Here is a 12,220-nt window from a genome sequence, read left to right on the forward strand (position 1 = left end):
TTGATTAACATAATTATTTAAAAAAACAAACTAATGAAATAGGGTCGAATTGGGTCAAAGAAAATAAATTAATCTTGAATGTGTCCAAGTCAAAGTGCATTGTCTTGGGTACTAGAGATATGCTGGCCAGAGATTCCCGATTGAGTCTGTCCATGGCAGGCACCTCAATACACCAAGTTAATAAAATTAAGTTACTGGGAGTCACAATTGATGAGCGCTTGACACGGTCAGATCATATTGATGCTATTGTTGTAAAAATGGGGCAGGGCATTGCAGTCATGCGTAGATGTTCTCCTTATATTACACCATTAATTAGAAAGCAGGTAATGCAGGCATTAGTTCTCTCACATTTGGAGTACTGTATGGTTGTGTGGTCCTCTGCTGCTAAAATGGACATAAAAAAACTACAATTAGTTCAAAATAGAGCCGCTAGATTAGTACTCAATTGCTCATTTAAAACCAATGTGGCTAGGATGCATCACAGTTTGGCATGGTTACCTGTAGAGGCCAAGTTAACATGAAGTATTATCAAGTTTTCTAGAAATGCAATTATGGAAGGGACGCCAATTTTTTTTAGTGATCGATTATTAAATGCAGGTCTTAAACATAGTCATAAAACTAGACAAGTAAGTTTGGGGTATTTGAAACTTCCAAAACAGAATTCGAAATTGCTTAAAAAAAACAGTTTTTTATAAAGCTATCCAGCAATGGAATTTACTACCTGAAAATATGAAAAGAATTAAAAGCAAATACTTATTTAAACAGTCTATTAAAAAAGTATTTATGAGTGAGACCACACAATTAGTACAATTAGAATAATCAATCCTTGTATGTTTGTATTTGTTGTTTGTTAGTTTGTTTTTGAATTTTAACAGAGATGGGTATATTAATGTAATGTAGTTTTTATTCTGACGACATCAGTTTTTATTTGTATGATTAGTGTATGTATATGTTGTGATGTTTTATGTGGACCCCAGGAAGATTAGCGACCACGACAGTGGTAGCTAATGGGGATCCGAATAATGAATAAAGAATAAAGTAACGTGTATTACCCTATCACGAATACTTTTGACTCAAAGACAAGACGTGTCTTTCTTGGAGTGGAGCTTTAATATACAGGCTTGCCATTCTTGAGTACAAAACGATGTGAAACTACAGGCATTGCTTCTCCATCTCCTCTGCATCAATTTCGCGCTCTCATGTCCCAGCCAGGGGAAACCCCCAGCAGCACATCAGGTGGAGTGACACATCGAAATAAGAGCGGTAATTTCACAATAAAACTCTCTATATTAAAATGCATTGAAACACGTCTGTAAGGCAGAACAATTTATTTTCCAAAGTGACAGGGAGCCACAACAGAGGGCTGAAAGAGCCGCATGCGACTCCGGAGCCGCGGGTTGCCGACCCCTGGGATAGACTCTCTCTCTGTTGGAGTTGCCTGGGATGAGAGGCCCTTGGTGGGTGTGAGGATTCTCACAAGCCCCTGAATGAGAGCTCCTTTGTTGAAGGTAACAAGATAACAAGAGGGTCGCCTCTCTGCAACTGCATGTTGTGGAGGGGAAAACTCTGACTGCAGTTTCTGCCTATACACCAAACAGCATCTCAGAGTATTTGGCCTTCTTGGAGTCTCTGGGTGCTTCCTTAGGATTCCATAATTCTCCTGGGGGACTTCAATACTCACATGGGCAATGGTGGGGGAATCTGGAGGGATGTGGTTGGGAGGAATGACATGCCTTCACTCATCCCAAGTTGTGTTTTGTTATTGGCCTGCTGTGCTCGTCATGGATTGGCCATAACAAACATCATGTTCCAGCATTAGGTGACTCATAAGTGCACTCGGTACCAGAGCACCATGGGTCAAAGATCAAAGACGTAGGGTTTTCAGGCTTGGTTGTCTTGGGGGTCTCCTGAAGCAGTTGACAGGTAACAGTTCACTAAAAGGGCTGCAGCTGTGGCAGTTGCAGAAGTTAAAACTTGGGTGTGGGATGAGTTCAGAGAGGTTAAGGAGAAGGACTTTCTGTTTGACAAGGATCATGGAAGTTCTGGCAACCCATTCAATGCCTCAAGTAGGGGAGGCAGGGCTTGACCGAGGATGTGTACAGTCTTGGGGGAGAACTGCTAACCCAGACTGGGGACATTGTCAGGTGGTTGAAAGAGCACTTTGAGGAATTCCTCAACCCAGTAAACACATCCACTGCTGAGGAAACACAGCCTGAAGACCCTGGGAAATCGTTGGCCATATTTGTGTTTGAGGTTGCTGAGGTGGTGAAGAAACTGCTCGGTGGGAAAGCACCAGTTGTGGACAGGATCTGCCTCGAGATGCTGAAGGCTCTGGACATTGTTGGACTGTCTTGTCTGACATGTCTCTTCAGTATCAGCAATGTGAATTCCATCTTGGTTGTGGAACGGTGGATCAGCTGTTTACCATTGCACAGCTGCTGAGGGGGATCATGGGGGATCAGCCAGTCCACGTGTGTTTTGTGGATTTGGAAAAGGCCACAACTGTTTCCCCTGAGGAGCTCTGTGTAGTGGACTGTGGGACCAAGAGGTACTATGTACATTTCTGGTGAGTTTTGGAATCCACCAGGCTGCCTTTTATGTCTGATCCAGTTTGTGATGTTCCTGAATGGGACATTGAGAGGTTGCCAGGCTGAGGAGGGTGTCTGGTTTTAGGACCTCAGGATCACCATCTCTGTTTTTTGCAGACTGCTCCCTCAGGGTTGGGGGGAGTTGCTTCTGAAAGCGATGGAGTTTGAGTATCTCGGGATCTTCTTCACAAGTGATGGGAAAATGGAGCAGAGCATGGACAGGTTTCCTGGTACTGGAGCATGATAGATAGATAGATAGATAGATAGATAGATAGATAGATACTTTATTAATCTCCAAAGAGAAATTCACAGTTCCAGCTGCATGAAAGGTAAATAACATGAGAGCATGCGAGTTACATATGACTATAATAAGAATATAAACATCTGGCAGTTCAACAGTGCAGTAGTGCAAAATGGCAGTGTGTTACAGTCTGCAGCAGTCTGTTTTTCCCACTTTAGTCCAGCAAGTAGATGTGTGTGTGTGTGTGTGGTAGAGTGCGTGTGTGCGCGTGGTGTTAGTGTATAGTGAGTCCGGAGTTTTTGTTGTTTTATTTTGTCCATTTTATCGCCCTCCCCAGCTGGTGTTGAAGAGCCGGATGGTGTGGGGGAGGAACGATCTCTTCAGTCTGTCCGTGGAACAGGACAATGACAGCAGTCTGTCACTAAAGCTGCTCCTCTGTCTGGAGATGCCGCTGTGCAGAGGATGACTTGGATTGTCTATGATGGACTGGAGCCTGTTCAATGTCCGTCGCTCTGCCACTGATGTTAGACTGTCCAGCTCTGTGCCAACAACAGAGCCAGCCTTCCTCACCAGTTTTTCCAGGCGTGCAGCATCCTTTTTCAAGCTGCTTCCCCAGCACACTACTGCGTACATGAGGGCACTCGCTACTACAGACTGATAAAAGATCTGTAGCAGCTTCTTGCAGATATTGAAGGACGACAGCCTTCTGAGGAAATACATGCGGCTCTGTCCCTTTCTACACAGAGCATCAGTGTTGGCAGTCTAGTCCAGTTTGTCATCCAGCGGCACTCCCAGGTATTTGTAGGTGTGGACCACTTCCACGCAGTCCCCTTTGATCATGACCGGTTCTGGATGTGGCCTTGGTCTCCTAAAGTCCACCACCATCTCCCTGGTCTTTGTGGTGTTGAGTAGCAGGTGGTTGGAGTCACACCATTTGACGAAGTCCTGGATCAGTTTCCTGTACTCATCCTCTTGTCCACTCCTGATACACCCTACAATGGCTGTGTCATATGCGAACTTCTGCACATGGCAGAGCTCCATGTTGGACTGAATGTCGGACGTGTACAAGGTGAACAGGACCGGAGAGAGTACAGTTGCCTGCGATGCTCCTGTGCTGCTGGCTACAGTGTCGGACCTGCTGTCCCCCAGCCTCACGTACTGAGGTCTGTTGGTCAGGTAGTCAGTAATCCACGCCACCAGGTGTGTTTCCACTGCCATCTCTGTCAGTTTGTCCCTGAGGAGCAGTGGCTGGATTGTATTAAAGGCACTGGAGAAAGGTAAAGAGGGAGCGGAGCCAGTAAGCAAAGCTCCTAATTTGCCGGTACATCTATGTTCAAACCCTCACCTATGGTCATGACCTCTGGGTAGAGAATGAATGAACAAGATTGTGGGTTGGAGCGGCAGAAATGAATTTCCTCCATGGAGTGGATGTGCCAGCCTTGAAGGCAGGGTGTGGAGTTCAGATCAGAGTCACTACTAGATCACATTAAAAAGAGCCACATGAGGTGGATCGGACATGTCATTTGGATGCCAACTGAGACACTTCCTTTGGAGGTTTTCTAATCACATCTGTCCAGGAGGAGACCATGGGGCAGACCCAGAACCTGCTGGAGGGATTATATATATCTCCTCTGGGCTGGGAACACCTCGGAATCCACCAGGAAGAACTAAAAAGCGTTTTAAGGAGGATGCACGTCTTTTCATCACACTGTAACATCCCGACCAAGAACCCCAAACACTTTTATCTGCACACATTTATTCCACTGCCCCGCAGTTGTCCAGAGTAGAGCCAGACGGAAAGATAACTAAGAAAGCCTGTTGTTTCTCCTGAAGCCAAATATATTGTATTTCATCATATCCTGGAAAAGAGATTAAAAATGAAAGTGTTAATGGGTTTCAATGGGGACATTTATATCTTGAAGGTGCTGAGTGTAACTTCTTGCACAAACAGTGTATAATTGATGTATTTAGAGGGTTGAGGAGAAATTTTTAAAATGACCTCCAGTATACACACACATTACCAAATGTTATGCTCAATGCATTAACCTAGCCAAAATGATCTAAAACACAAAAAATGTCCTCATGAGCGCATGACGGTAAAGGAAACCTAATTATGTCAATCTCTCTCATTTCCTTTACCCGTTGTTAAAAATCTCTTCTCGTTTTTCTTCCTTCTAACTTCTTTTTCATTTCAGACCAATTTTGCAGCAGAAATGTCAGTGAACTCCTCATCAAGCTCCATCGATGGTCTGCCTTTCCAATGCAATTTCACAGGAGTTAGTGTGTACATGTACGATACCATTGCTGCACTGAGAGTCCTCCTCCTCCTCCCTCTCTCCACCTTAGTCCTCTACCTGGGTCATCAAAGATGGCGGCAGCAGCGTTCCTCTAAAGCAGCAGCTCACTCTGATGTCTTCACCTACCATGTGGCTGCCATGGAGATGGTCGGATTCTTGGGGATTTTCTGTTACTTTAGTTGTACATACACTGATAACCTTGTAATGCTACTGGTAGCCACATATGCTTATGTTTTCCCATTGTATGGAGAGATATTTTTTCATGTCTTGACCTGTGTGGAGCGCTACCTCGCTGTTGTTCATCCCATCACCTACATGGGGCTGAAAAACGCTCGTGGGGTCAGAATCAGAAACATCTGTATTGGGTGTGTTTGGTTGCTGAGTTTTGGGATAAATTTTGCAGCTGTAAACTTGCTTCACTACACCTTCATCCTATTGCTCTGTATTGATGTTTTCTTCATAATAGTCATATCTTTCTGCACCCTGTCAGTTCTCTGTGTTCTGATCCGTCCAGGTCCAGGGGAAGGAGGCAGGGAAAAGGAACGGGTTGACCAAACAAAGCAGAAAGCTTTCTACACCATCTCAGCTATATCAGTCACAGTTTGGTTTTGGTTTGTCACATTCATTGCTTGCACTGCTGTGGGAATGTCACCTCATCTGAGTGAATTTGTTCGCTGTGCAGCTTCGCTAAGTGTCTACTGGTTTAACCTGCCCAGCAGTTTGGTGTCTCCTCTGTTGTATCTGCACAGAGCAGGAAAACTATCATTTTGCCAAAGAAACAATTAGTGAAAGCAGAAATTGGATATGAGTAAATGAGACCTACTTCAGTTTAAATGACTGACTAAAAGAAGACACTCTGTTCTCAAGAAGATGCTAGGTTGCTGCTTCGTGGCAACAAAGATGTTGCTGTGATGTTATTCTTTGTAGTCAGTTACTGTGGTATTTACTCAACTATTCAGATTGTTGGATTGGTGTTGGAGCTGCTTGAAATGTATCAGTTAATAGATTAGTTGATAAATAAATTCATAACCAACTACTTTAAAAATGGATTATTTGATTCGGGATGCGATCTAGTCTTTGAACACAAGGTCTTTTTGGTTCCTTCTGCAGAAGTGTTTTTTTTTTTAAATATAAGTTCTGGAGGTTAACAGTAAATGATATTACAAATGCAAATGTTTAGCACAGTCTCACTCCCAACTCTTCACATATTCAGCCAGGATAATTTGGTTAACATCTGAATGCACTGGAAGCCTATAACATTATGTTTTAACATTTACATCTTATTTTGGTTTTGCTGATGACAAACTCTTGTCTTTGAAAGCTCAAATCACCAACCTGGCTGTTGAATAGATGTAACTTGCATTGACCATTCTCCAAGGATAACCTTTTTTAAAAAACATACAACTACAGAGAAATGACAATTCTCAATGCAGACAAACCAACCAGTGTGTAAATCATCAGATACTTAATTGTTAATTTTTAATAAAAAAAAGAAAAAAAGAAAACACACATTTGTGTGTGTTGGAAATTCAACAACAAATTTCAGATGTGGAAGTGACAGTTTGGTTCTTTTTGCAGAAAATGCTCTTTTGATGAATCACTTTCCATGCTATTCTTGAATGATGAGGTGTCAAAGTTTGGTTTTAATGATGAAGGACATAAAACAGTGGCTATCAAACTGCTCTGTACGTCATCTCCACAGTCTACAGTCAGGTCCATTTGACTAAGCATCTGCCTTTCTTTACATATTATTTGAATCCTGTCAAGTCTAATTGACTCATGACATGAATCATAGCCATTAGGATGCCAATATGTCAATCCCGCTCAGTGCTTAGTTAAATAAACACTCTGGTCCTGAACCGCAGTTTGTCACAGAATTGCACTAATCTCAGGACAAAGATTTGCTGTTGGTTCTATTTTGCAACATGTTTGGATGAAAAAGTAAAGATTTTTGCTGCATAAAGTCTCCATAGTGGTTAGAAACTGCTGGGGTGAACCTGCCTTCTGTCCACTGTCAGCTGGGATAAACTTTAACCACCCTGTGGTCCTCTGAAAGGTGAAGTGTGGGAAGATGATGGATGGATGTGTCACGGAAAGAAGAGGCGAACCCAAACAGAGACCACGCTACCGAGGCAGGAATGGTTTGACAGAGTGTTTTATTGAGGGAGGTGTGGAGTAGTGGAGGGATGGAGAGTCAGGAGAGAGTCCAGGAGGGAGTGGAGATGAGGAGTCCAGGGGTGGGGGCCCGGAGCCAGGGATCAGCGGTTGAGGTTGGTCTGGGAAAGAACAGAGTGCGGTGGCCGGGGAGCGAGTGGATGCCTGGCGGCGGACGCCTGGCGGCGGCAGGAGGACCAATAGCGTGGGTGCCGGAGGTGGGAGGAAGCCAGGCGCAGGTGGTCCGGGAGCGAGGAGGCAGCGGGTGGATCCGGAGGCGCAGGAGGGGAGCCTGGGAGGGAATCCAGAGAGTGACACGATGCAGGAGGGGAGCCGAGGAGGGAACCAGAGGTGGGCACGAGGGAGGCAGGCAGGTTGGCAGACAATCCAGGCAGCTGGGTCACTCTAGGCGAGGGAGAGGAAAAGATACGTTAGAAAATGATCACAGAACTGTCAGTATTAGAAGGCGAGAGGGAAACTAACTGCTGTAGCAGAGTTTACGATCTGGCGGGTTGTGGGTGCAGGAACCAGTCTTTTATGGCGAGAGTTCTAATCACTAGATGATCCGCAGCTGCCCGGATTCTGGGGAGAGACGCTAATCAACAAGTGGAGGCAGCCGTGAGGCTGCGCTCCACTTGGTGCAGCAGAGGAGAGAGAGAGAGGGGGGAGGGAGAGCGAGGAGATGAAAAGGAAAGAGAGAGAGAGAGGGAGAGAGATAGGAAAAGGGGATTTGGATGTCAGGATGGATACATTTACATGGTTTAGTTTCCATTAAGAGAGTCACGCAGAATCATATATTTGCTTTGCATCATGCAAAAAGGTCAGACAGTCCTGCTGCTGTGACACATGAACATCTTTATCAGAGGCAGAAGCATCACTGCACATTTGGAGTGAACGGCAGTCAGAGTTTGAGACGAGAGATTAAGGAGAATCAGAAACACTGCAGACAAGGTTGGTGTTCTTTCTTCAGTTATTGAGCCACTGTTTGTATTTTTAAATGCACCTTTTCCATGCAAAACTGTGTTCATTTTTATTTAAATCCACTTTTAGATTTCACTGAAAACCGACTTCAGCTGAATCTTATCATCGTTTCAGACATTGTTAATGAATGAATGAATGAATGAATATATTTTATTTAAGTGTCATGCACTCATATAAGTGCCCAGCCCATATGGGCTTATATGACACTAGTCATCAAACAGAGAAGACGGCATACAGTTAAATGAATCACTATAAACATCAGATTGTATACATAGTTTTCAGTCTCAAAGTCCATGCCTTCTCTATATAGCTAGCAATGGAAAATATTTCCTTTTCAAATAACCATTTTAACATTTCTCCCTCGGACATCCAAAACAGATCAGGATTAGCATTCTGAATTTTTGCAAACAAAACAGTTCACAAATTCATATACAAAGGACAATAAAACATGAAATGAAATTCATCTTCAACCAAAGACATACCACACACAATACATCGTCTTTTATCCTCGGGGATCCCTTTGTAACGACCTACCTCAATCTGTAGAGGCAGCACTCCAGCTCTGAGCTGAGCACACAGAGACCTCTGTCCTCTTTTTAAGTAACAATTTACATAAGGCTCTACAGAAAAACAGTCCTTCAACTGAATGTACGTTCGTAATTTTGATTTACAAAACAAATCGAAGTACCACTTTTTTTATAGATCTCAAACAATATCTTGCTCTGGTCTCGTAAGTTATACTGCAAATTATTTTGAAACAAGTTACAGTCAGAAGTTTTGTTTTTAACTCTTCTTACTTCTTTCTCAATCGCAAAAGGTTGACATGTTTATATCCACCCCTGCTGAAAAAACCAGCATGGACCAGCATGCCACGGTGGTCACCAGCATGAAGACCAACATTTGTTGTGTTTTGAAGCTGGTCACCAGCATGCTATGCTGGTGACCAACATGGCATGCTGGCAAGCTGGTGACCAGCTTCAAAACACAACAAATGTTGGTCTTCATGCTGGTGACCACCGTGGCATGCTGGTATATACCAGCATATCAGCATACAATGCTGGTCTGTAGTGCTGTGTCACCTGTATGAGATGCTGTTGGCTTATTGCCCACACAGAATAATAGCAAGCTGGTAATGTGGTCCTATCATGGAATACTGATGTCAAGCATTCTATTCTCTGGTCACCAATCTTTTATGCCGATTAGCAGAACCATACCTGTTGATATTAGTCTCTGTTGGGATGCTGGAATGCTGATTGCGACCAGAAGTTGTAAAAATATCACGTGCTTAATGTTTCTTAATGTCAAGTTGCTGTTCAATGAAGACAATTTGAGGTTTCATGACAATGTAGTTTAATAACAATAAGGTAACAAACATTAGGAAATATATTACATAATATTATTTAATAAGATGAATGACTAAGATTACAAATAAACACACAATACATCTATGGGCCTAAACAAGGAAAATCCAAAACATGAAAATGCAATATACTGTACAACTGGAAATGTTTTGGACTTAGACACTCACCACTTAAGTGGCCTTTTTGTTTTGTCTATTAATGTCCATGATTTTTTCGGAGATGCAACATCCAGCCTTTCCCACCCTGGCTTCCAATTCTGCTTGTTCCACATTCTGTTTTTTCAGCCACTCCCTGAAACACACTGAAAAGACATGCACAGATTTGTAAGTATCACAGTGTATTAGAAAAATACAATCAAGCATCATAACGCCAAAATGTTAGTAATCTAAGTCTCATGCAATTTGTACACAATTGACTGAAACATGCAAACCCCCCTAATATTGATCTTTATACATGAGTTATCACACTTCCATTCACTGCAAGGGACAAAAATTTCTTTGTAGTTTGATGTTTCTGTAACACCAGGCCAAAGGAACTGTTGGCAGTGCATACTAAATAACCCTGTTACACTGTAAAATCCAATTAGTTATCATTACTTAAAAAAGCATGCAAACCGGTTGCACTTAAAAAAAACAAGTAAAGAGAACAAGTTAAATTTAGTTGTACTAACTAGCACTTCCTTTGTAGAGTACACTTACAAATGAGTTTAAGCAACTAAAACAATCAAGTAGACTGTACTTGATAACTCATTTTAGAACACGCTTGACTTAGTAAAGACTACTCAGAATTACTATTTCAATCTACTAAATAATTGCATGTTAAATTTACACTGTTCAGTTCATTTAACATACTTATCTAAGTTGAACTAACTTAGCATTTCTAAGTTATATATTTACTTAGACAGCAATCTGACTTATTTTCTAAAACCATGCAAACTGAACTTCAGCAATTTAAGTGGTTCAAAAATATCCATACAGGAATAAAAACAGGCTCCAATTTCTTAAAATAATCCGAATTACAATTAAACATAATAAATCAAGGTAATAACTGCTGAAAGTTCAAATATAAATTGCCTTTTATTTTTCTTCTCTTTATAACACTGTATTTAACACAAAAACCTGAGAGGGTAATGACTGGCAATCTCACCTGTGTGAATGAATGTACGAACATCTACAGCCTCTAACTTGCTGATGAACCCGTGGGCTGACTTTAATACAGTGAACAATAAGAAACAACTGAATCCACTCGTGCGTTTGCATTGTAACTCAACAAGAGATTTTTAAGACTTTGCAATTTTGGTGGGAGTTTGCTCTCTCCCAGGCCAAGCATCACTCTTTGAATGAAGCCCAAAGTGTTTTTCATGGCCTTTGGGTAGTCTAAATGTAAAGCGTATGACAATCCAAACAAAAGGCAAAGTGCCTCAGGCAGGTTCTGGACATTGTCCATTACAATACCTCCCTCAACAATGATGGCAGTAGATATTGGGTGAAGGTGGAGCTGATTTGGAACGACTTGCTCATCTTCACTGACAACAGTCAGCACCCCGACAGATACTTTTGCCCACGTCTCATCAGTGTCACAATCCTGTGATGAAATCAAACAAAACATTCCATCAGCAAAATGTTGTAAATTGTCAATTAAAAATTGTCCCCATTTCAACTGTCCTGACGACACTGCCTTCTAGCCTTGTGCATTAAAGGAATACTCAGACAATTTGGGAGTTAACCCTTTCTCTGTCATTTTCATAGAGAGACATGATCAATATCATTTTTGTGTCAATACAACCAGTAGCTGGCTTTAAGCTCTTAACAACATGGCTTCGCTCAGTGCAAGCAATGGCAGAGAAAAGTCAGTGGCTCGGTAAAAGTGAACAAAATATTCACTGTCATGATTTCTGCTAAGGTAAGTTGTGATGCTAACAGCTGGAAGCCAACCACTGGACTGTATCAATCTAGAAAACATTTAAGATTTTCACCTCCGCCATGAAGGTTATGTTTTGGGTGGGTTTGTTTGTCTGTTAGAAACATAACTCTGTGTGCAGATTTTGATGAGACTTTCAGGAAATGTCAGAAATGGGACAAAGAACAATTGATTAGATTTTGAGGGTGATCCAGATCACTGTCTGGATACAAGAAATATTCTGCGCTCTCTGAGTGCATTTCTAGTTTTTCAGGCATTTCTGCTTTATTTGATAGTGTCTGTGGAATCAGCTCTCTCCATGGGTCAGACAGGCAGACACTCTCTCTACATTTAAGTCGAGGCTTAAAACCTTCCTCAGGATGGCGAAGCCATTTTTAGCATGTTTAGCCACGGTGCAGGGATGGGATCAGCAAGTTCTGATTTTAGCGGAAAGTTGTTGACGGGGGGGGGGGGGGGGGGGGTGCGCGGCGGCACAGCGACTTCCAATCGCTGGGCCGTTTACAATCATCGTTAACAAGCTATCGTTAACGTCGTTACCATCGCGCGGGAGTATCAGCGACAATAAAGTGTTCAAACTTGTGAAATCAGCGTTCAAATAAATGAAATCCGCGGAAAATTCCCATCCCTGAAAAAAGCGGAATTCTTGGAAAAATCACATCCCTGCACGGTGGCGAAGCT

At 42.5% G+C, this 12,220-nt stretch overlaps 1 long non-coding RNA gene across 1 annotated transcript; it reads right to left on the reverse strand.

The window, feature by feature from the left end:
* Positions 1-9,594: 9,594 nt before the first annotated feature.
* On the reverse strand, positions 9,595-10,907 carry LOC127532579 (uncharacterized). The gene is made up of 2 exons (XR_007940084.1): positions 10,769-10,907; positions 9,595-9,923 (listed from the first exon to the last, which is right to left on the reverse strand). It is a non-coding gene; the product is annotated as an uncharacterized LOC127532579 (long non-coding RNA).
* Positions 10,908-12,220: the final 1,313 nt, after the last annotated feature.

Source organism: Acanthochromis polyacanthus, chromosome 24 (assembly GCF_021347895.1).
Source record: "Acanthochromis polyacanthus isolate Apoly-LR-REF ecotype Palm Island chromosome 24, KAUST_Apoly_ChrSc, whole genome shotgun sequence".
Taxonomy (NCBI): Eukaryota; Metazoa; Chordata; class Actinopteri; family Pomacentridae; genus Acanthochromis; species Acanthochromis polyacanthus.